Below are 23,292 nucleotides of genomic sequence, written 5' to 3'. Positions count from 1 at the left end.
AAACATTAATTAATTATTCACAGTCAAGGTGTGCGACACACTCCCTCCCAAAAAACCATCCCGGAAAGTGGAGCAAAACTGCGTGGGAACTTGTTTACACCCGCGTGCGAACTAGCTCGTACTTAAGCACTTAGGCGGTTGTAATTGCATTGCAACTGAGCACGAGCTCGAGCACGACACAATTGCGCCAGCTGTGGTTTTTTTCGACGAGAACGCTCGGTAATTCAGGAACTCAAGCAGCGAGACACTCTAGTAGGCCCTACAGATAGGCTACAACTTGCACCAAAGTTTGTCCACTGTCGGCTCAAGCTCAAGCAGAGTCTGGTCGACGGAGTAGAGCAGTGACGTTGTAGCGCATTATTCTCGCGTGGTAATTCGTTTGGAATTAATGAAGGATTTGAGCGTGGATCATTTTGCCGCTGTTTGGTGAGGATGAAAATATGGTACCGGTTGCTTGCGTGATAGAATTATTCATCCCAACAAACCAAAAAAATATGAGGGTTTGGCTCCGGAGTCAGCGGTCCGATAAATTCGCTTCTCCGCCCTAGAAAACCTCGCGTAATCTAACAAAGTTTGCATCTGTTTTTCGCACCACCAAACGTTCGTCCGCGTCAACGCTAACCCAATAGAAACCTTTCCGACCGGGGTTGGTTGGGGTTGGTGCTAATAGAATCAACTTGAAAAGCAATCCACCCCCCCCCTATCCGGATGAGCTTTTTGGCCGCGACTCGCCAAAACTCTCAACCCAAAGGGAGATGGTTTTTTGTTTTGCTCTTGTCTCTTTTTGGACAAGGCGAAAAACGGCCTTCCCCGATCAATAAAGCCTCTGCGATGCAGCCTCACCAACAAACATCAACCCCGTACGCCGGGTTGTGCGAACGAAACAGGATAATCTCTGTAGTGGCGCGACCGCGTCCTTTTTCGGAATTGGAGATCCCCGAGTTTGAATGAGCATTTCGAATCGAATCAAATTTATCGATTCGTGGAAATGTGTATGTGTGCGGGCCGTGGCTGTGCGGTTTCTAGAGTCGAGCAAGTGCGAGAGCGAGCCCGTTTTTTCCGCTTTCCGACTTTATTGACTCGCTCGCCGTTTCGATTGCGGGTAAATGGTTCGCGGAAAAGAAAAAGCAGGGACCGACAACGACGACGACACCGACGAAGCCCTGTGCTGGGTGAAATTTGTGAAATGTACAGTCGGAGTAACCCCTTTAATGATGCCAGAATCGGATGTTTCGTTCGGTCGGGGTTTTGGGCGAAACAAGACAAAATATAAACCCCGATGCTCGAAGCATATCATTCGATTGAAAGTTAAACTGATTAGAACAGGTGCGTTCGTCAGCCTTGGGGAAGCTGTTAGTAGCAGTCCCTTCCTGCCAAGTGCAATTTAAATAATCCTTGTAGCATAAATTTCCCGGAAGGAACGCAGGCAGACCCTGTGTTCTGATGTTACATTTTCAAAGAACTTCAGAATCTGCATCAGCGGAAGCAGTTGTGTTAGCAGGAGTTAATCGATTTCTAAGGCTGAAAAGGCTTTAGGTTTCAACCGTAACCGAAAAAAGAATTTAAAATGAGGTTCACACACACACACATGCAAATCTGGACGCAGGGAAGAGCGTATCATCGCTTGTGGGATAATTACGGTGAACTTGTCTTGAACACGTAAAAGCACTATAACTTGCAGAATGACACTTGTAGTAATGAGCTAGGGTTAGGTATGATTTGTTTGAAGGTTGTAGCACTTTTCTTGTACTTTCCCGCGCGCTTCTTGTGGGGGATTTTTTTTTTTGTTTTTGTATGATCTGCTATCGCAACTCAGCTTCGCTTTTGATTTAGCTGCTGGCGGTTACATGCCAGCACAAACGTGCCCGAAGGATGTGTTCGCCATGGTCGCCTCCTAACCGAAACGACCCGACACACTCGCATGACACTGACACGCTAAGAGGCTGTGGAAAATGAAAATCTCACCCAACCGTTGCACTTCCCGCTGCCTGGTGAGCAATGAGCAAACACACCGAGCCCACTGCGTCGGGGACTCACGCGGGCGGGTTGCGGTAGTGTGAAGAGGAAGAAGACGTTACAAAAACAACAAACGAAAAAGCACTTCTCACTGCACTTTTTGCCTCTCCGTGTGTGCTGTCCGTTCATCCGAGTAATCCTTGTTTGGTTGGGCTCAGCGAACCAATTCATTGCCTTTGGCAGTGGCTAGAAGTAGAAGCAGAAAAAAAAACACACACACACACGCAAGAGCACCTTAACTGCGACAACCGGTGTGTTGTCCTTTCGTAAACGACAACGGTCTCGGCGTCGTGCGAGAGTTTTGTACCGCCGGCAAAGTGTGAGCTGTCAACCGTAGAAGTCAACCGCAAGTTGAGAGTGAGCAAGGACAACTGAAAGGAAGCAGAAAAAAATTGGGGAAAAAGGCTTGCCCTGTAGGTGGGGAGGGGAGCGGGTCCCTCGAGGGGACTATTGCGATGTTGTCCTCGGTCATGCAATGTTGCCCAGTCTCACCGCACACATGGTTGCGTGTCGACGAGGTGCGATAGAGTGGCAAAAATCTACAACTAGATCCTCGACAATCATCCCAACGTGTTTGTGTGGGAAAGCTACTTGAGCTCGATTCCACCAGCGTATGAGGAGGTTCTGAAGTGTCAGCGGATTTTGACGTTTTCATTGCACAGTGCGAAAATACACTAATGCAACGATTCAGCACTACTACGTCACTATGACCACTAAGCCAGGGCTAGCAATCAATGAAAATGCGGTTTCACTAGACATTCTTCCTTCTTGTACACCCGATGACTTCATTTGTCGTAAAGCGAAGAAGAAAAAGCCGGAAGAGCCATCAATAAATGTTGAATTGTGCTCGCTTGCTCGGTGATTGCTTCTACAAAACAAAACACCAGCAAAATGGACGTTCCTTCCGTTGTGTTCCATGTAGTCTCATCACGTAAACATATACAAATACCCCGAGGGAGGTTTTTTTTTCTCGTTTCATGGTTGCAAAGCTATTGCAAATTTCCTTTCGCATTATTTCCATTTCCGCACACGGGAAGTGCATCAGGAGGGAATCGTCAACAGGTTCGGTTTTATGGACGCGTACCTATTTGCGTGTGTGTCTCTACCAACAGAACAGAAAATGGTGGAATGAAAATGGCACAATTTTACGAGCTCTCCCAGAAGACTGACACACACATACGCGCGCGCGAATAATACACACGGAAACGAGGAAGCGTGTGCCACGCCTGTCACTTACATTTCCATCGGGGGACGTATAGACGTCAAGAATTCCGCTGCCAATTTGTCCAGCTTTTCCTTACCCCTTCTTTCTGGGGTAAAACCGGTGAAATACTTTGGAGGCAAAAGATTGAAAGTGATCTTTTAACCCTGGAAGTGGTAAACGGGTGAGTTGGGGGAGCATTTTATTGGAAGTTATATTTTGACGACACCCTTTTTTTCTCAAGATTATGATGTTTACTTCTTGTGGTCGGCTGAAAGATTCAGGAAGATATTTTGAGCATTCGAGTTCTGCAAACAACTTTATAGGACATTTGAGTTAAAATTCATTCAATAATTCAACCATTTTAAGATTCTGGTCAGTGTAAGTTGGAGCAATTTCATGTAGAATTGAAATTTATTGCATTTTCTGTATGCTCTTCAAGGTGAAGAAGATTCTATGCAGGTGTTTCTGTCTGGACTGAAACATTTGAATGGCTTGGATTTGATGGTAAACCTAACTCTTCTTCTTGGCTTAAAGACCTAATTGGTCACGCCGGCCATCGAATGGCTTAGTTAGTCCTGGATAGTTAGTCCTCAAAACGGGCCATCCCGTACTCATTCATCTATACGCTATTTATCTTCAATTTCTGTATCTGAAGCTTACATTATGAAGCTCTGGCTGATAACATCTCAACCAGATTGCTTTAAAGTCCTCAAAAACCTCAATAATCAACATCCCAAATAGCTTAAAAGCCCTCAAAGTGGGACAAAAGCCATCATCGAGTAACGACAGTTCGGAGAATTTTGCTACAGGCAGCGGAACATCATTGATATTCCGGATCCGAACGACACATCTCATCGCATCTCGATCATACATGTAATTTCCATTTTTCTTTTCCATTATCCGAACGCATGTCTATTAACTCGTACGCCCCAAGCCATACCGTCGACTAAGTTCTTGGTTGTTGTTGTTTTTTTTCTTCTCCTTCGTCTTCTTCCTTTTCCCCTGGCCCGAAAACAAAGAGCTTCAAAATTCCACCGAAGCGCATCACAAAAGGGCAAAACATCAAAACATTCACAGGGCTGATGTTTCGGCTGAAAAACACGATTCCATGGCAGTGAAGGGTTAAGCAAAGAACAAAAGGGCAGCATTTTCTTCCTTTTTTTTCCATTTCCACTTTTGTTCCGAGATGGTGGCGTTGTTCGACAACATTCCTGCACCCAGCATTTCCCAGAACCCAACCAAACAAAACTGGGTGTGTGTACTACACCGGGAAGGAGAAGAAATGTGTGTGTGTGTGTGACAAGACTAATGAGCTCGGCTCGTTGAAGTTTTCCACCTTTCCTTTTCTGGCCCATTACATCCTGGCCCGTTAGCGTACAGTTTTAAATTGCAGCTAGAAGAACAGTGAACAGCTACTAGCCACGGGTATTATACTATAGGCCCGCGTACGGGCGCGAGCTCTTGCAGCGCACGTATTCATCACCTTGAGTCAGAATTATCCGGCCGTCTTTTTTTTTTCTTTTTTACACGCCAACCGGGCGAAACAATGGACGAAGACGGCGCCAACGTTCGGAAAATCGTGCCAACAAAACGAAACGAAACAAATCCCCGATCCTCCCCGCCATCCTGCCTTTCCGGATGCCGGATGTCATTTAATGGTCGGTAAGTCCCCGGCCAAACTTTCCCTCAACAACAAGTCTCTGACGGTCTGTGACGGGGCGGAAGGGAAGCATTTCCACCCAACTTGCTACCCAGGCGAGGGGCGCGATTGCATGAAAATGAGTTATTTCTTATTGAAAAAGCAGGTGTGGTGTGTGTTGTCTAAGCTGTAATGTGGGAAGCGATAATGAGGGAGCGCGAGCGCGCGCGACGCCTCACCAAATCAGATTTGCTTCGCTGGTTTTCCCCCACCAAGAGGAGGTGGAAAGTCTGAAGCAAAAGCACATGTGAAAAGATGGATGTCGTGTTGGAAAAGAAGAACGGGAGGTGCCCGAGAAGAAATATGCTAAGATAAACAACAACATGTGTACAAAAGTTGGGGCGGAATGTGTTGCTTTTCTTCCCCAAACAAACACACATACACACACACACACACACACACACACACACACACACACACACACACACACACACACAATAACTCTAGAGAGACTTGTAATTGTCACCGTGACTCTCGAAGGATTCGGTCTTCTGCATGGGAAAGTAATAAAATGGAAAGCTACACACAGCTACACACTGGATAAACTTTTCAATCCGATATTTTTGCGATGCGGAGCAAATTGGATTTGTTTGGCGTTGGAAATACGGCGATGATGATGATGATGATCGTTTGAGAATGATGATGATGATGATGATGATGCAGTAGGCAACAGGAGATAATACAGATGGTGCTCTTTTTTTCCGATTCTTTCTTTTCAGACTAACGCGTCGTGTGTTGCTGGAAGTATTGTTTGGAAAAGCGACCGAAGTTTGGCGTACGTTTGGGGGTAAGTTGGCAAATTTTTAATTTTCGATTTCGATGTTTGTGCCACGCATTAAACAGGTTGACAGGAGGACATCGAATTCTCGGAAGAAAGAAATTGTGCTTTGGGAAATCTCTCTTTTCATTTTTTTTTTCTTCTTATTGATCATGATTATATTCAAGGATGGATGTAGAATGGCTAAGAAGGAGTGTAATGGGTGCTACTTTTGCTCTTCTATTCTCATACGATAGCTGGGACCACTGGTAAGATCTTCTCATCGAATGAAATCATCCGGGCTTGCCTGTTTTCGCTTAAATCGGGCACCAAAGAAGACTGTCCGAGATTCTGAGGGAGCCGATTTTGATGACAGAGATTCTCCTGAGGCTTTGCTAGATAGCTTGTGGCCATGCTAACCAACACGGACTAACGCAAGCGTGATGTACAAATAGGTGACGGCACCTTTCCGACCGACAAATACCAGTGCAAGTTTACCAATCCAAGAATACCAATGTAAAGCATAAGGAAAGTTTTCTATTCAAATGTCTCTGAGAAGTGGACTTAATCTTCTTCTGATAAAGTCCGCACTATCCTATCGATAATAATCGGATAGTATAGTGCGGATTTGAACCCCGGTCCTGCTGTGTTCAAACCAGTGCCACTGTGATGGACTCTGGATTCAGTACGAACTTTTTCCTAATGCTGTTAAATTGCTCTTAACAGCTCAGAAGTGTTCATTTTTGTGCAGTGAATTAGATTTACCATGTCATGTCATAATAATGACACCAAACGACCACGACTACGTCTTTTAAAGTGGTTCACATAAACTATTGATGAACCCAAATGAACAGGAGAAGAAGCATGCTGCTTACCATTGGTCTTAATCTCAAGACCAAACAAAACCAGAGTCCATTCAACACGTTATTCGAGTGTGTTTTAATAGTTCCAATAATAATTAGCTTTGAAGTGTAGTGTCCGTATGTAGTGTTGTGTTTGTGGTTAGTTAAACCATACACTGCACACAACCGCAAAGCCGCACTACCACAAGTTCCCCGAGAGCGGGAACACCATAAAGCTAGAAAATGTAATTGTGGCAAGGCGCTCTTGCAAAACAATCGTACAAATGAAAACGGAAATCCTTTCTCCGGCTTTCGCGCTCTCTCTCTCTCTCTCTTTTTCTCTCAGTCGTGTGAGTTCACCTTAAAAGTGTATGGACGAAAAACGCCCGCGATTCGCGAAAGCAACCCATTAGAATCATCATCATCATCATCATGAAACACATCAAGAGTAGCCAGTTTTCCACCCAGCCCGTCCCCTAAGTGGTTCGCCCTTTCCCTTTTTGCTAGCTGAGGGCCGCCGTTTTGCCGATCCGTCGGTCGTGAAAATGCTTAAAAGCTCTCTTCATCTGAGGTTAAATTTTGGGCGTTTGTCGGCAGAAAGGAGTCGCGCGGCTCGAAACCGCGCGAGTGCTGCCGTGAAGAAGGTGTCGTAATGTGTGGGCAAAAGGATGTCGTAACAGGGATGAGTGTGGGGGGACGTGCGCTACCCCCCCCCCCTCTTCCCCCTTGTTACTACCACGACCAACACAAATAGCCAAGGGCGAATGGTAATCCAATTATAAGCAGCAAAGTGCCATCCATACACAGGCACACATCCTAACACGAATGGATGCTGGATGCTGTGAGGAGGACGCTTTTCGTGCTCTTGTGTGTTTTTGTGTCCTTTTTTTTTGCTACTCTTGTACCACGCATGCATAGACATTGCCGTTTTCCATGTTGTCCTTTCACTGTGTTTCTTTTTTTTTATTCTTGTTCTCGCTTCTCTCTATGCGTCCTCCATTGGCAACCGAACCGGAATATATTAGTCGCGCACGTGCACAGGTGTAGCGGCGAGCTGTTTGTTGGGTGCAGAAACAAGAAGCTGCTCCGGCGGGGAGTGGTTACCATAGAGTTGCCAGTAGCATTCTCGAACGCTTTCACGGTCGAACGGAACTAAGAAGCGCAAGACGAGAAGTTGAAGGGAGAAAAAAATATGGTGGACTAGCGCGCTTACCTTACCTTAGCGGCCTGCCAGTAGCGGATGCCGTTGGTTAGCTCGGATCTCGTTTGGAAAATGACATTATAAACACGGTAATGTGCGACCCACGCAACCCGCCACACCCTTTCACTAGGAAGATGGGGCCAGATGGCAGCCAGACCCGGGACCAGACCTTTGCAAACCTTCAACCTTCAGAAACATATCATGCTCCATCCGGTTGTTGTTGTTGTGCCGCGAAACCAGCAGTTGACAGTGACAGTTGTGCCGCTCTGGTGTCTTGCCTTTTTTTTTTCTTTGCTTGTTTTTACTACCTGTCACTTTCATCCCCTTTTTCTCCCACCGGAAGCACCGGGGATGGATCGTGACGGATCGGATGTCGGATTCATTGGGTGTGCTGCCGCTTCCAGGAAGTCGAACGCGCGTTCCCTTAACCGAGACCTGGAAAGGCAAGGCCACCTTTCAATAAACACCCACCCGACACCCGACAACCTCTATCTGGGTCAGTGAACCGAACGGGCCGAGTGGGGGGAGTGGGTGGTTGGGTTCACATTAGTAACATTAACATCAAAAACAGTCACACACTCACTCGCCTCTATGGTGTCATCCATGCGATCAACGTGCGTATGCGTACGTATCGCGGGAATCAGTGCCACCTTTGATTAGATTTGTTACGGCGTGAGCGTTTCCTTCCTGGAGGCGTTTTCACCGTACTAAAACAACCACTAATCAATGCCGTTTGTCGACCCCATTTCCTCGCAAAAGCAGAGGGAGGGGGTACGGGGAAACTGTATTCAAAATTAGTTTCGAAAAACGATCAATTGAGATGAGAGGGTGTGCGTTTGTGTGGGTTTTGTTTGTGTTTGTGGGGAGCTTTTTTTCACAGTTATTAGCCGGAAGCACTTAGCTTAGCATGAGAGCGTTTTTTGACTTTCCGACACTCATCTTTGCCACCTCGTCGTCGTGCATCGATTTTAGCACAATCTGTTCGGGCGTATATGCGTGTGTGCAAAAAGTGGGCGGTCACGGCCACGCTGATAGTCATATGTGTGAAAATGCCAACCAAAATCTGATCCTTTTGCTGGATTCTGGGCCGTCGAAGGTCGCAGCTGGATTTTATTTTCCCCACAGAGTCCAATAAATCAGCACTTTTGCACGACCCCAGTGTACGGGGCATGCACAGAATGATGATGTTTGAAGCATGATGGCACGCTATTCCGGTTTTTCCCACCGTGTGTGTGTATGTGTGGCCTTCAGGCAAAGTTGGCGGAAGTTGAGAAAGAAAGCGCTCAAGCCCCGAACACACGGAACTGATCCGGTGAGCTTTCGCTTATGCTTTGGTTTGCAGCAAGATTTGTTCTGATTCTTTTCTTTCTCTCGGTGTGGAACTCATCGTGGACCTGTGGGTGTGGGTGATTTGTGAAGCACAAAAACGATTGAAATGGAAGCAAATTCTCTTTGCTACTTTTAGGTTAGGAATCGTTGTGCCATCGTTACCGGTGGTGGTGGTGGTGGGGGTGGGTGTCGTACTATCATCATCAACATCATCCTGATCATCACCGTGGGGGAGGGAAAAGCAATTGACTCGTACAGAACAACGTCTGCCGGGTTTTCCTTTCCTTCCTTTCCCTTTTTTCCACTGTTTTTCTTCGGCTAGCAAGAAAAAAAAACACCCAACGCCCAAACGATTGGAAAAAAGCCAATACATCAGAGAATCAGCAGGAAGATAAAGTTCCAAACGCTGGTGAAGGTGGGCGAATCTCTCAAACGAAAAAGAAGAAAAAAATGGCACAGTAAACCTAAAACCTACACACACACACACTTAAGGGTGGAAAATGGGAAAAGGCACAAAGAAAAATGGTTGGATAAGTCCACCTTCCTTGGGAGCGCGCCGGTGCACCTTTGGGGCCATGTGGAACCGAAATTGTAAGAGGATTAGAAATTAAAAATATATCATTTCGCTCCACACACACACACGCACACGCACACACGGTTCCATTTCCGGTAAAGGTAAAAGGAGGGGAAGAAAAATAACAAATCATGGCGTACCCGACCCGGTCGGTTGAAAGAATTTGTGTGGAACAGCTGAGCTGAGCGTGTGGGGATGATTCATATAAGTGGAAAAGACAGCTTGTCCATCTTCCTAGTAGGGGTGCGGTCGCGGTCGAGAAAAGTCCTTCGGCAGTCGTGTGCGTGAGAGGAGGAAAAGCAGGTTTTCGAACCACTTCAGTCGGAAGCGTTTATCGCCGAACCCAAAAAAAGGAAAAAAAAAAGGAAAAAGGATATCATTGGAGGGTGGAAAATTTCATCATAACTGACGGAAACACGCCAAATACACTTTTTAAACACACACAGGCACACACACATACAAAAGAGACATTTTCTTAGTACATTGTGTGAGTTGTCCCCCTAGAGAGAGATTTTCCGCCTGTGGCATACTAATAATGCTGATGGGGCATCTCCCTCTCTCTCTCTCTCTCTCTCTCTCTCTCTCTCTCTCTCTCTACCTGATCATGCTGACTATTAGATCTGGTATCCTGTCAGTTGCTTTTGTCTTGCTTGGCTTATCATTCCCTTTCCAGTCAGCTGACGAGCTCTGAAGGTCCTCGTACCTTGCTTCGAAACCAGCAGAAAGCAGCGACGTCAACAGAAATTCGTATCTTAAAAGAAAAAACCTCTCCACCAGGTAGCTGCTGCTGGTGCTACTTCTGATGGTGGTTGCGAACCGAACACGATCGTACCAATCGCACAACGATAACAGGGGGAAAATGAAAAAGCATTCCACCGGAAGATCCTGCCGGCGGTCACACAGAGGAAAGTCACTGGCGAGCGGGCACAACAACGGGCAGCATCATCCGGGACGCGCGCCGTGGAAAATCTGCCAGTAATGAAAAGCTTCCGCAAACAAACGAAACGAAACCGGGTTTTCCCCATTCGCGATAAGAAGCGTTGTAGTTGCACAACACAAAGCGCAGAACAGAACTGATGATTCAATCGACGGACCCCCCCCCCCCCCCCCCCGACAATCTTCCGGTGTGGGGCGGTGGAATTGCTTTTCCTTCTGCTGCCGTGGCCCCGTGAGATAAAGCAGACTTTTAAGGGTGAAAGTTTTTCACCAGTATTCGAAAACGATTCGCTTCGCAATGTGGGGCTGTTTTTCTTCGCAAGCATCCGGTGATTATGTGGAAAGAAAAGTGTCTTTAAACAGCAACATTTCACCACTTGTAACGCTCGAGTAGTGGAAAGGAAAGAAGAAGCCGCTATAGGAATATAATTGAAATAATCAGGCGCGGGTAATATTGATCCAGGTGCGTGAAAAGTTTTTCCCCAAGACCTTGGAATTCTTTATGCTCACTTCACTCTTGTGTTTTATTATTATGTTTTTTTTTTTTTGGTGTTGTTTGCTGTGTTTGATTGCGTTTTGCCACACAACGCAAAACCAAAGCCGGGAGATTTGATGATGGTGATGATGATGACGAAAATTCAAGCTTCCCACAACCATTATTTGGCGCATGAAATGAAATTTAATCCTATTTTAAGCCCTTTTGTCTCCTCGGTGTCCTCCGTGTCCATGTCTCCCCCGTTCGGTTGTTGTTGTTGTTGCGGATCAGCGTTTTGGACCTCATAATCTACCGCAGGACATGGATTTTGATGTGTTTGCGTCGTGCAAACTAAATATAAACCTGCCCAAATCCACGCTCGCTCGCTTGACTTTCGGAGTCCCGCTTGGAATTGGTGCCCCGAACCCCGAAGCTCACAAGAAAAAAAAAGGTGGCCAAAATTACAAACGTTTGTTCCGGTTGGGTGATATTTTTCTTCCACTCTTTCTCCTTCTTTCTCTACTATTTCTTCCTCGAAAGTCCATCGATAAACCTCTAAACCTTCTAAACCAAATCAACCGTTAATAATTTATTTTCCGTCTCCATTTTGTTTTGTCACAATTTGGGCCGAGAACAAAGCGAGACGGGGAAAACCTTCCTTCCAAAATGTTCAACCACCTAGCTACCACCTGTGTCTTCTGGTTTTTGTGTGTCCCGCTCCCGAAAGCTCCATGAATAAATAATCACCAAACCGAACGCGCGCGTGTGGCCGCCATTTTCTATTTGGTCCTATCAACGGCAAGCGGCGATCAGCCTTTTCCTTGCAAGAAGCATTTTCACCCAGGTGAAAAGTGACTATTACTTACGAGTCAACTCGATTTGCTACTATCTTTGGGTGGAAATTTTTGGCCATTTTTTTTTCGCTGTTGTTGCTTTCTTCCAGTTCACCTGCGCGATATTATTTTATGGAAAACAGCGTCCGTTTTACCCTAACTGAGCTGAGCTGATGGCAGTTTAGTGATGGGGTTTAATGGCAACAAAGGAGTGAACAGTGAGCGCTTCTTAGTGGGTGGGAATAACTAAAAAGGGGTTGGAAAAAAAGGACACAACAAGACACCATCATAACAACGGCTCTCGCAGTCGTTGTCTGTGTGGTGCCCTCCGGGCCGTTCCGTGTGGCTGCTGCAAGATAATTGGTTAACTGCTCGATGGGCGAGAGAGGGAGGGACACCCGAAAGGCCCGCGGACGGTTAATTTCATGAAAATGTACCATCACCGGCGGGCGATATAAGCGGCAAGTAATGTTCGGCGAAGCGCGAAATTGGATAATGAAAGCGACAATGGTCATCTGGCGCTTGTCCTCCCCCTCCCAGCTGGGTGTTGGGTGATATTTTTTCTTATTATTACACCACCGTTTCGTTTTCCTTCCGAAAAGAACTGTGAGCTAGACTAATAATAGCTCGTCGGTTAAAGGAGAGAAGTTCCTTGACAGAGATTTCGTCGTGGGTCGCGATATCCGAGTTGGTTGGTTGTTTGGTTCTGATGCGAGGTGTTTGCCCTCCCCGGTTACACTATTTACACTTCACTCAATCGAACCAACGTCTGTGGAAAATTAGTCGAAATAAAATGAAGTCTCCAGGGTTGGATGATGTCATGTTTTGGGGAGGTGGGAGAATCGCGGGAGTCTGGCGGCTTACTCAAACCCCGAAACTCCGGGATCGATAAACTCGCGCCGGAACGCTTGACATGGTTGTGGCTCCAAAGCAAGAAGTGGAACCAGTTTTCCGATACCCAGTTCAAGGGAAATTTGTGGCTTTGGTGGGCGTCCTTCATTCGTTAAGCATCAGTTTTCAACGTTTAGTCAGCGACTACAGGGCGACGACGACGACGACGACCACGACGATGAACGTCATCATCCATTAATGCTAGCCCATTGGATGTGCGTCCTTTCGCGGTCCCGTTTTCCACTCCCGCCCGCTCTACCCTCATTTCAGAACTCACAAAACGCACGCATGTCTGACGACGCGCACGAGAATGTTGCTGGGAGGTTCGGACTGTTCGGCGTCCCTTTGCCATCGGATGGCTTATCACGCAATTTCGAAGCAATTACATGTTCAGGTTTTATTTCCATTTCGGCTCCACCGGCAGCGTCCAGCGTAGCGCCTAAGGCTGCGTGACGTTTATCAGCAGTTATTATGCTGACGGTGGCACGGGTTTTTCGACGTGCTGGGGCCGTACGTTCTTCTATTAAAACTTCGTTAAAATCAACCCTTTTGTGGGTAGAACGCATTCAGGTCCCACTTACAACGTTTCCGTCCAGGGAGGTCGCACTCCAACACACACGCACACAAAAATTCCAGAGTATAAAGGAATTGGAATAAAGTGACTGTACAAAGCACTAGAAATAACTTCTAGCTGCGTGTTAGCAAAATAACCGTCTGAGCGCTTGGTGACTTTTAATGGAAATTTAGTAAAAAAAAAAAGAAGGCTACATTAATTTTAAACATCAAAGACCAAGGGCTCCTGCCTTAATTTCAATGTTGGATGGATTACGTATTTTGTAGTTTATCCGCAGGCCTCTATTTCAGTTCGAATTCATTAATATCCAAAATTAGCATGTTGTGGAATAAGTTAACAAACTAACCAACCAACTAACTTCCTCTAGCTCGAACCTGTTCGGTCTATGCGATACTTTGCTCTGGCTAGAGAGCACCGTGTCATCAATAATTAAGTTGCTCACCAGTTTAGAGAATCTTTTTGTTTTTTGATCTCTCATACAATAAGATCGCGATTGTAGAAAAATGTTATAGGCATCATATTTTTTTTCTCACATGAAAAATCTATCGAAAAATATGTAAGAAGGGATGTATTTTGGCATGCGTTTCCCACAGAATAAAAAGTACTGGGCGTCTCCATCGTGTTGGTCAATTTTATTAGAAATAATCTAGCATTTACCCAGCGGCTGTGTACGACTTTTATCGTTGTACAGACAAAATTTGTGATAAAAAAATGCTTTTCTTCTTGTACTTATGATGATGTAGATGGAATAAATACCTTCAGAGGCGTTATTGTTGCAAAATCTAATGGATATTTTCAATGTAAAGACATGGACTTTGAATTAAAATATTCCACACCACGCAACAACTATCATCATGTTAAAAACAAAGCCGTTGTTCAATGAAGTAACAATAAGTGGTAGTTTAAATGGATGAAGTCTTCTTGGTGTTTTTTAGACCTGGTGCATACACAACCCCTTCGACAAACTGCATGCCTGAGATTGAATTTCGATCAAAGTTTCAACGCTTTTCAACAGATTACCAACACATCAACAGCAGTAATTGTTGAGCGGTTTTTAAGAGTGTGTGCGTGAGATTTATTTACAGCTATCAAGCATGCTGTGATGTGAAACAGTAAAAACCAAAACATTTCGTTTCGTTTCAAAGATTTTTTCCAACAACTACACAACAAGTAGCAATATTTACGCACTAATTATTGCAATTTTTTTTCCAACACAAAACACACAGTAAAACGGCCTTTCGGTTCTTCACGAACAGAAAAACACTTTCACCATCGTTCAACTTTTCGATCACCGTACCAAAGACTTGAGAACTGACAGCAAGTGATGGTGAAAAAAAAAATCAAGCCTACTTCGATGGTTTGTCGAAGAACGATAAACTCGTTTGTTACAGCCGTGTCGCTAAACAAAAGCTTAGGCACACCATTATAAAAAAGTTGCTTTTGAATACTTCTTTAACAACATTTATCCACAAATTAATGCTTTGTCGAGAGAGAAGCCACCTAAACGGAGCAACGGAGCAAAAGCTGAAAATGCAATTTTGACATCGATTTTAACAGCTACGGCCTTCGGATGCTTTCTTTCCTAGAAAAGAATGTGTTGTGATTTAATTTAAATTGTTGCGGTCCAGTGCCCCAGTGACTGTAAAACCTTGTTGGCGGTATTGTTTGTCCTACCACTAACCAAGAAAATCAATAAAAATGTAGTGCGAAAGTGGAATGAGAAAAAATAATATTAAATGTTTGTTGGAATCGTTGAAATAGGCACAATCCTTAATAGAAGGCAGTTTGCGTCAAGAGTTTGCAATATACTGCGACCAACATTACAAAAATATTAACATTTAAAGCATTCCTCTCATTTCGACATGAAATCTGTAAAATTTCTTCTAATTAAGTACGAAAAACAACATCAACATTGCTTTCTTAATATTTGTCCGTCGAAGTCTAGTTGTGCATGGCTTTCACTCAGCAACAACATTCACTATACCCAAAAAAGGCACTAAATATGTGGCAATTTAAAACCAAAAACGCTTTTAATTCAGCGTAGTTTTTTACAAATACTTACAGCAAAAAGGACATGATCCTCACAGCTTCCCGTTAAACATTGTAAGCTCGATTGTTTTGATTTGGCAAAAGTCAAAACATCGTCCACAGCCCCAACCATTAGCTCGAAACCGTTTCGAAAAACAATGAAGCTTTTACCCTGCGAATGGGAACCCTTCTCTTATCTCTTCTGCCCTTTGCTTCAATGTCTCTCCTCACCTCATGAAACGGCAGCTCAATTCAAGGGTTAACTTATCGCAACGTTCCATCAGCGGCAGGCAACAGTTGATGATGGAACTGTAGTTTTCACTCGCCATTATTGTGCTTTGTTTTTCCATCCAGGCGCTTTTTTTTTGTTTTCTTTCTTTGGTTTTCTTCGTTGTTTTTTTTGTGGTTTTTTTGTTTGGTTGGTCAAACTAATAACGATCAAGCCTATGATTTGCGGCTGATTGCTTTACAGCACGTCGGCTACGTCGCCCTTTACTCCTGAGGCAAGCTGTTGCTCATGGTCAACCGTGGCCACAAACGAAGGCACACATTGGCACCGAGTCGAGACGATGTGTGACTTTCATACGCGAAAACGAGACAGTGTGAGAATGAGAGAGGGAAAAAGAAAATAAGAAGCGAAAAAGGCAAGTGGCTCAGTTTGTTATGCTTTGATAGAAAAATATGCTCTAGCCCTTTTAGCAATGGCAATAAACGTGAACCACCCCCCGAGAGGGGTCACCGCCTTGCTTTCCTCCACCATGTTCTCTGGAGCTTTGTTGTGATGGTGGTGGTGGTGGATTGATAAATGGTCTCCGGGCATGACCATGAGACAGCGCAAAAGTTCCGATTACGACGCTACTCGACGGCCCTTGGGCTCTCGGACATGTATCGAGCAGCTCGGCGCGTACCTCGGAATCAATGTCGCCCGGGCGCGCTATCGCAATTTTTCCACAAACGCTCGACGGCGTGACACAACCACCTCCTGACTGTGGAGTATTTTGTTAAGCATATTATAAAATAACGAACGCCCATTGAAAGTGATGCGCGCGCGCGCGCACGGCGGGTTGAGTTGGGTGAGGAGCCAAAAAAATATTTTTTTCTGCGATAAAAAGTGCCGTTTTTTCCAAGCTCTATATGGAGTGGGTGGAGTACAGAGTGAGGGAGAAAGGGGGGACTGAAGGGCGTGCCTGCATTATTCATGAGCAGCCCGTGTGCGACTTTACGGGCGTCTAATGGTTTAAGCTTTTTGATGTTTTCATTTTTTATGACGAATCCAATCGACAAACCACAGCCCAACCGGCCGACCGAGCTCCGTCGCTTGAGGGACGGTGTTCCCTGGGAGGTCCCCGAAGGAGGTCCCCTTTGAGCAAAAAACGTAAACAGGAGGGTTCGAGAGATCGGGCGCAAACGGAGGGTTAGGCGCGTTGACAAACTGTTGAAATATTTAGAGCATCCTAAGCATCGGGATGACTTGCAGTATTTTTCACGCTACCGAAACACCCTAACGCGCAGTCACACACACACACACACGCACTAAGCAACGACAAAAAAAGGAAGGTGTGTTGTTGGATCCCCTTTTTTCCCTTAACCGAACAACCTTATCTACTCAGCTCTTCAGGGTGACGATAATAATATTCACTTTGTGTGTGTGTGTGTGTGTGTGTTTGTGGTGCATTTGGGCGACTGAAGACTGAAGGTTTGGAGAGTGAGTGTGACGGGGTTGGAGTTTAGGAACTTACCGCTTCTCACGCGAAGAGATTGAAGCAAGGAAATGATCCACCCAACCGGCGAAGGGTGGTAACTGTTCCGCGAAATAGCTTCTTAAGCAGCTCACTTAGTCTTCTACGGATACGCGGTGGATCCGTTACACTTTACGTTGATGAATGAATCGCAATCACAGGCGTGCAATTTCAGGCTTTTTGAAGTGTGTGAACGCAGTTCTGATGGACTAATTTTTCATTTTCACCCAGCTCTCCCAGTGACTATCGCTCACACTCGAACGGAGGGGAATAGCTTAAATAAGCTTAACTACTTTTATTAGTTCTCTTTCACTTGGAGCTATTTTCTCCATAAAACTTCCGGCTTACCAAACGACGAGAGGGTGTCCCAAACTTTCGGACACAAACTTTCCCACGTAGAGGGAAAAAGAGTGAGAGTGAGAGCGAGGGCGAGAAAGAGCGACGCAAACAGGTGTAAATAAGGGATGGAAAGAAGCCAAAAATCGATATTCCGGGCGTCCAAATAAGACAAGCATTTTCGTTCCCATTTTTTAGTTCTCATTTGATCGGTGGGAGGGAAAAATTTTGAAATGATTTTCCGTCCATTTTTTTCGCGTACAGTGTGCGGCATCTTCTTGTCATGGCTTAAACTTTCCCCATGAAGAGCTCCGGTGGCTACGCTTGGCGGTACGTGGAAAATGGAGCAGTTTGTCACAACTGTTACCAGTCAACCAGTTTTGTGCGGAAGGAAGAGCATAAAGCTGGTATCTAGGGGGGGGGGGGGGAAATGTGGCTCTTTCTAGTTGGCAATCATCATCCAATGGTGGTCATCAACGTTGCCGTCAGCAGAAATTTTTCATTTATACTTTCCGCTTAAAGAAAGACAGGGAAAAACTGCTGAGCACGTGAAACAGTTTTAGATCGTTTAGATTTTGGAACGTGTGTACCGGTGTTCCAGCCGAGGCCCCAGTCGAGGCTACCTTCGAAGAAAATGCGTAAGGATATTCCTTAGAAAAGATGTTTCTCATCTCCCCTCTTCGTTTGATGTCCTGATATCCTGCAGTTAAGTCATAATGGACATATTATTCTTTCTGGATCAAGGTCAAACGTGGGGCAAGAAGCGGCATTGAAGGGAAGCGGAGCGGCGTACCATTGCATGCGTTCATGTCGTCCATTTTTCGCAGAAAATTTCCCAACACACACTGCTGCTACTCCACAAGGACACTGCACGCGTGGCGCGACAGTGTGCGAGGACACAAGCCACTTTAGCAACCACATTCGCTAAGGTAGCACCCTTGAACTCGCCCAACAGCGCAGGAGTTGGGACCCTCCCAAAAAAAAAACCGACACGAACGACCGTCGTAGCTCAATGTTTGTTTACTGCTTTTGTTATTTGTTTTAGTTTTTGGATCCCTTCCGTTAGAAGAAAAAAGTTGGCCAGTTTTTTTTTTGTTTTATTTCATCAAGAAAAACGGTCTCGGTTCAAGCGAAAAACTCATCTACCAAGGTAAAGCGCGGTGAAGGTTTTTTTTGTGTTTTCCGAGGAAAAAAACGAACCAAAGTTCCATTTTTGTAATTCCACTCAATTTTGGTGTGCGTGTGGGTGTGCACGAGAAGAAAAAATAAGGAGAAAAAAAGGAAAAACATTAACTTAAGTTCAATTTTCCACCAATTCCAACGGCGTAATATTGTTCAACAAACCCGGCGGGGAGGGGGGGAGGGGACAAAAAAGGGAAAAACCCAAGGAAACGGTACCTTCTGCTGCTGCTGCTGCTGCTGCGTAAGAAGTAATTTCGTCGTGACCACAAGAAAATAAAGCCAGAAGAAGAAGAAGAGCTTTTCCTACTTCTTGTTCTTCGTCGAGCTAGAGCTGGTGCGTGCCTCTCACTTATAAGGCACCGATTAGGCGTTCGAATGGAATAATAGCGTTTCCGGTGGGAGAACTTGCACGGTGCGGCCCCCTTGCGGTCCCTTTTTCCGCTTTTCCTCCTTTCCAGGTACGTGTGAAAATTTAATTTTGCCCCTTGTTTCGACACTCGCACTAGCACACTCTGCACTTGCACAGCAATTAAGCTGACATTTTATGCCCTAAACACTGAAAACCGAAATGAAAATGAATGTAAATTCTGAGGTCAGGCTTGCAGTTGGAGGCAGTAATGTAAATATACACATACACGTATATACACAGAGTTACCGATCGGGAGAAGGCGCGGCAAAACCGCACCCGTATTCGACAAATTTTGAATGTAGTACAAATTTGCAAAACCAATTTATGATGCGCGTGTGACTGTTACCGTTTAGCCCCGGGATCGGGGAGGTTGGTTTCATTTCATCCCTATCGGTAAACGCGCGCTGACAAGCCCCGGCTAGCACGAAGGCATTAGATAAGAGAAGAAGTGAAGTGAACCCGCGAACGCACACATAGATGGAGCATTATTTGTTTCCCCCTCAACAACACGCACACCAGTTACTAAAGGGGTCGAAGAGGGAGCAAGAGAAGGAGATAAGAACGAAAGAAGGGAAGGGAAGAGCGAAATATAAAACGCGAAATATGGCACATAAAAGTGAAGCGCATTTTTAGCTGGCCCACAACGCACATCGCCTTCGCCCGGTTGGCGGCCATTTATCGTGTACCGGTGAGGCGTTTTTTCTTTCTGCTTCAAGCCACAGTTGTCAGCCGTTTTTGTGTGTGTGTGTGTGTCGGACATATTGGCTGCATACAACCCATGGACCGGGGCTTTGTTCGGTATTGGTATTCTAAGAAAACAGCGGAAACATTACACCCCGATCCTTTGCCATAAAATGTTCAATATTGTATACACACAACCCGGTATTCCATTTGTGTATTGTGTGCGTGTTTGTGTGTCCATGTTGGCCACCCACTGGAGACGGGCGTTCCGGTGAAGCATTAAAAGTTGAAGCGTACCGTTGTCGGTCGTTTGCCGGCAATAAAACGACCTTTCGTGGCCACAATTAACATGAACCAAAACCCTTTGCGATTGGTCTTGTGTCATCGAAGACGCAGATCGAAAAGACGCACTCTCTCTCTCTCTCTCTTTGTCCCTTTTTACCGTGTACCGTTGGAAGCTGCTCTAAAGCGGAAGATTTCGAAACCAATCCGCGAACCTAGGTGGCTCACCTTGAGTCGAATTCTCAATTGAATGAATTTTGCCTGTTTACCGAGCAAGCGTTTGATCGGCGAAGCTTTTACAAATGAAACGCAACCGTGAAAATCCTAATGCAAAACGGCAGTGATGGAAAACGAGAAAGCCAGAAAGAAAGCGCCCAAATATTGATGTGATATTGATGTAATTTCCCACCGCTTCGGGGAGGGTGACAAACAGCAGCCAGCCCAAAGCGTGCAAGAAGCAAAAGCCATCACCACCTATCGTCAGCCAATCTCGCATTCCCCCCAAATCTATCAGTGGAGCAGTGTGGAGCAAGAAAAGTAGCACACACGCACTCGTTTACCGCGTAACGCGTAACACGATGCGAAACGCAACCGAGGATCGATTTTCTATCGCCGAGCGATTTTTGTTTCTTTTTGTCTCGGGTGTCTCTTTTGCGTGTGCAGCTTGGGTTGTGGAATTCCTAGCGCCTCTTTTAATGATGGTTGAGCACTTTTCGCCTAATGGTTCGCCTTCCCCGTCCGCCCCATTCCATTGGCTGTACCTTCTGATGTCTGCTTTCGTTCGTTGTTGCTAACTTGATCGTCCCGTAAACTTTGCCCAAAAAGGAGCGAAAAAAAAAAAAAAGACAGGGGACGGGAAAAAGTGAGCAGTGAAGAAAGGTAAAATGGCCTAGCGAAAAAGTTTACCGCTTGGCAAATGGAAGCACGTGCGAATCCCGTGGGACAGAAGAGCGCATCTACTACGAAGCGACTACCGGGGGTTAGTGATAATGGTCTGGTATCGTACGAAAGGGGTTTCCTTTGCCTGGTGCTGGTGCTCATTTTCTGCTTTAAGGTAGTATTTTTTTTTGTGGCTCGTATTCAGAAACTTTCCTATTGTTTCATGCCAAATTTTCTTTGCACACCCCCCCTTCTCGCATTTAAATTCAAAAAGGCTGCGTGCGTGTGCTCAAAAAATGTCTTCATCGCTTACGAAACACTAGGCGTCTCCATCACGAACAAAATTTTAAAAACGACCAGGCGTCTCCATCGCACCGTTTCAAGAGGAGTGGAATTTCTTTCATGCCCATGGTTTTTTGCTGTACAAAAAGTAAAATTCCTTAGATTTCGAGGTATGCAAAAACGCTTCTCAATTCACCACCTGGCGAAGACCAGAAACCAACCGGAAGAGGGGGGAAACATTCCATGACCCACCGGAGAACGACCAGGCGTCTCCATCCGTAGTGGCGTTTTTTTTGGCGTTCGATTGTGTAAGAATCAGAAGCTAGTAATCAGAATAGCTCCACACACACAACACACACAGACAAAAAATTGTATTTTAACACTCGCGTGTTATAAAAAGGAATTTTACGCCACCAACGTACGCCCCGAAAAGAAAGTAAAGATCAGTTCTGACTCTTTCTCTGCCACCAAGCACCGGTGCCTATAGAGCTGGAATGTGTGGCTGCTATCAAAATCCGCTTACGGACGTTTTTGGTGCGTGTATGAATAATATTTGAATGTGGCGAAGGCTTCATGTTTTTTGTTGTTTTTTTTTTCGCTCTTTTCCCATCGTCGTCGTTCGCCGCTTGCCAGCATAATCAGCAGTACATGAAAGCTTACTGCTGCAAAGCGTGGTTGAAAACTTTTGTGCAGGGATGAGTAGAGGGAACGTTGAAGAGCTTTCCAGCTTCCACCGCTTGAGCGATTCTACGTGTCCGAAAAGAAGATGAAAAAAAGACTACTGACCCCTAGCACAATGCCATCCATCGTGGTCGGTAAGCATCATAGGTGGAAAATCCTATCCTCGGGAACCTCCTCCTCCTCCTACCAACGCAACGCATATGCTCATATGTTTGTGTTTGTGTGTGTGTGTGTGTACATCCAACGGACGAATATCTAGTGCAAACTGGGGAGCAATCCTATCACCCTTCCGCTCTCCTCAGGAGAATCGGCAGCATATTGTACACACAGCGAGCGTGTACAGAGCACAAATGAAAAGCACAAAAACGTGAGAAACGATCCAACGTGTCCATAGCCTGGGCTGGGCAGTGGGTAGGAATCTCGTGCTGCCACACCGAAGCCCTCGAGGCCCGTTTGACGCTGGCTGGCATGAATTTTCATTCACCGTGCAAAGCGCGACTAGGGGATGTAGTTTTGTGTAATGCAACACAGCACAAAGGAGTGCTCTTCGTTCTCACGTAGCTTACGGACGTTCGCTCGTTCTTCTTCTCCTTTTTGGTTGTTATGTTCCACACGCTCCAGCCCCCATCCAGCACATTCAGTCTAGCACGCAGCGCTAGTACGAGGCGCGTTCGTTATCCTTTTGGCCGTGCCGGGTCAGCAGCACCAACAGCACCACACTGGATGGATGATTCGTTTCGATCGCTGTGGGAAATGGTGCTCTGTACTGGCTTGTGCTGCATGGCGTGAGGAGGACAAGGGCGAAGGGAGGAGGACACTCTTACATTATTTTGTACTCGTTTCAGTTTACTTTTCGTTCCTGTTTTTCTTCGTTTTGTTGCCCCGGTCTGTTGGTGTGCTTATGCCTTGTGTACAGAACGCACTAACTTTTTACATGTATGTGTGTGTGTGTCTAGAACACGAAAATAGGAAAACGAATATGTGTGTTGCCTTTTACAACTAAATACGTACAAATGGAAAGGAAAAAGAAAACTTTCAGTTTTGATCCGCCAGGCCCGTATATTTGTCCCTAACCCATCCTCCTGGCTGTTGGTGTGGTCTCTGGCTATCTGTCTGCCTCGCATAAGGCGTGTTTGTATTTGTGCGGCAGACTATACGTATGTGTGCGTGTGTGTGTATGTAGGAAAGGTAGAAGGATCGCCCAACTCTGGCACAAGTGTTATGGAAAAGGTAAACACATCAGGATACAAACACACCAACCAGGGTGTATAGTAGCAGTACTGGGAATATTTTAATGGATATTAACACTATTCCTGTCCACAACTGTGACTCAGAAAAGGACAGAGAGGGGAGGGAGAAGACGTAGGGAGGGGGGGGGGATATTTTAAGGGCCTGCTGGTTTCGCTTCCCCCCCCCCCCCTTCCATCCGAACACACACTAACAGATTTTCCCGAGACGTTCA

At 45.7% G+C, this 23,292-nt stretch overlaps 1 protein-coding gene across 1 annotated transcript in view; it reads left to right on the top strand.

Moving 5' to 3' along the window:
• LOC126559214 (UPF0687 protein C20orf27 homolog) overlaps positions 1-23,292 on the top strand; it is a 462,937-nt gene that overhangs the window by 413,181 nt on the left and 26,464 nt on the right. The gene's annotated exons all lie outside the window — the stretch shown is intronic.

This window comes from Anopheles maculipalpis, chromosome 2RL (assembly GCF_943734695.1).
Source record: "Anopheles maculipalpis chromosome 2RL, idAnoMacuDA_375_x, whole genome shotgun sequence".
In the NCBI taxonomy this organism is placed as follows: Eukaryota; Metazoa; Arthropoda; class Insecta; order Diptera; family Culicidae; genus Anopheles; species Anopheles maculipalpis.
The sequence above is the reverse complement of the archived record's forward strand: the minus strand, read 5'-3'. Positions and strand labels throughout refer to the sequence as shown.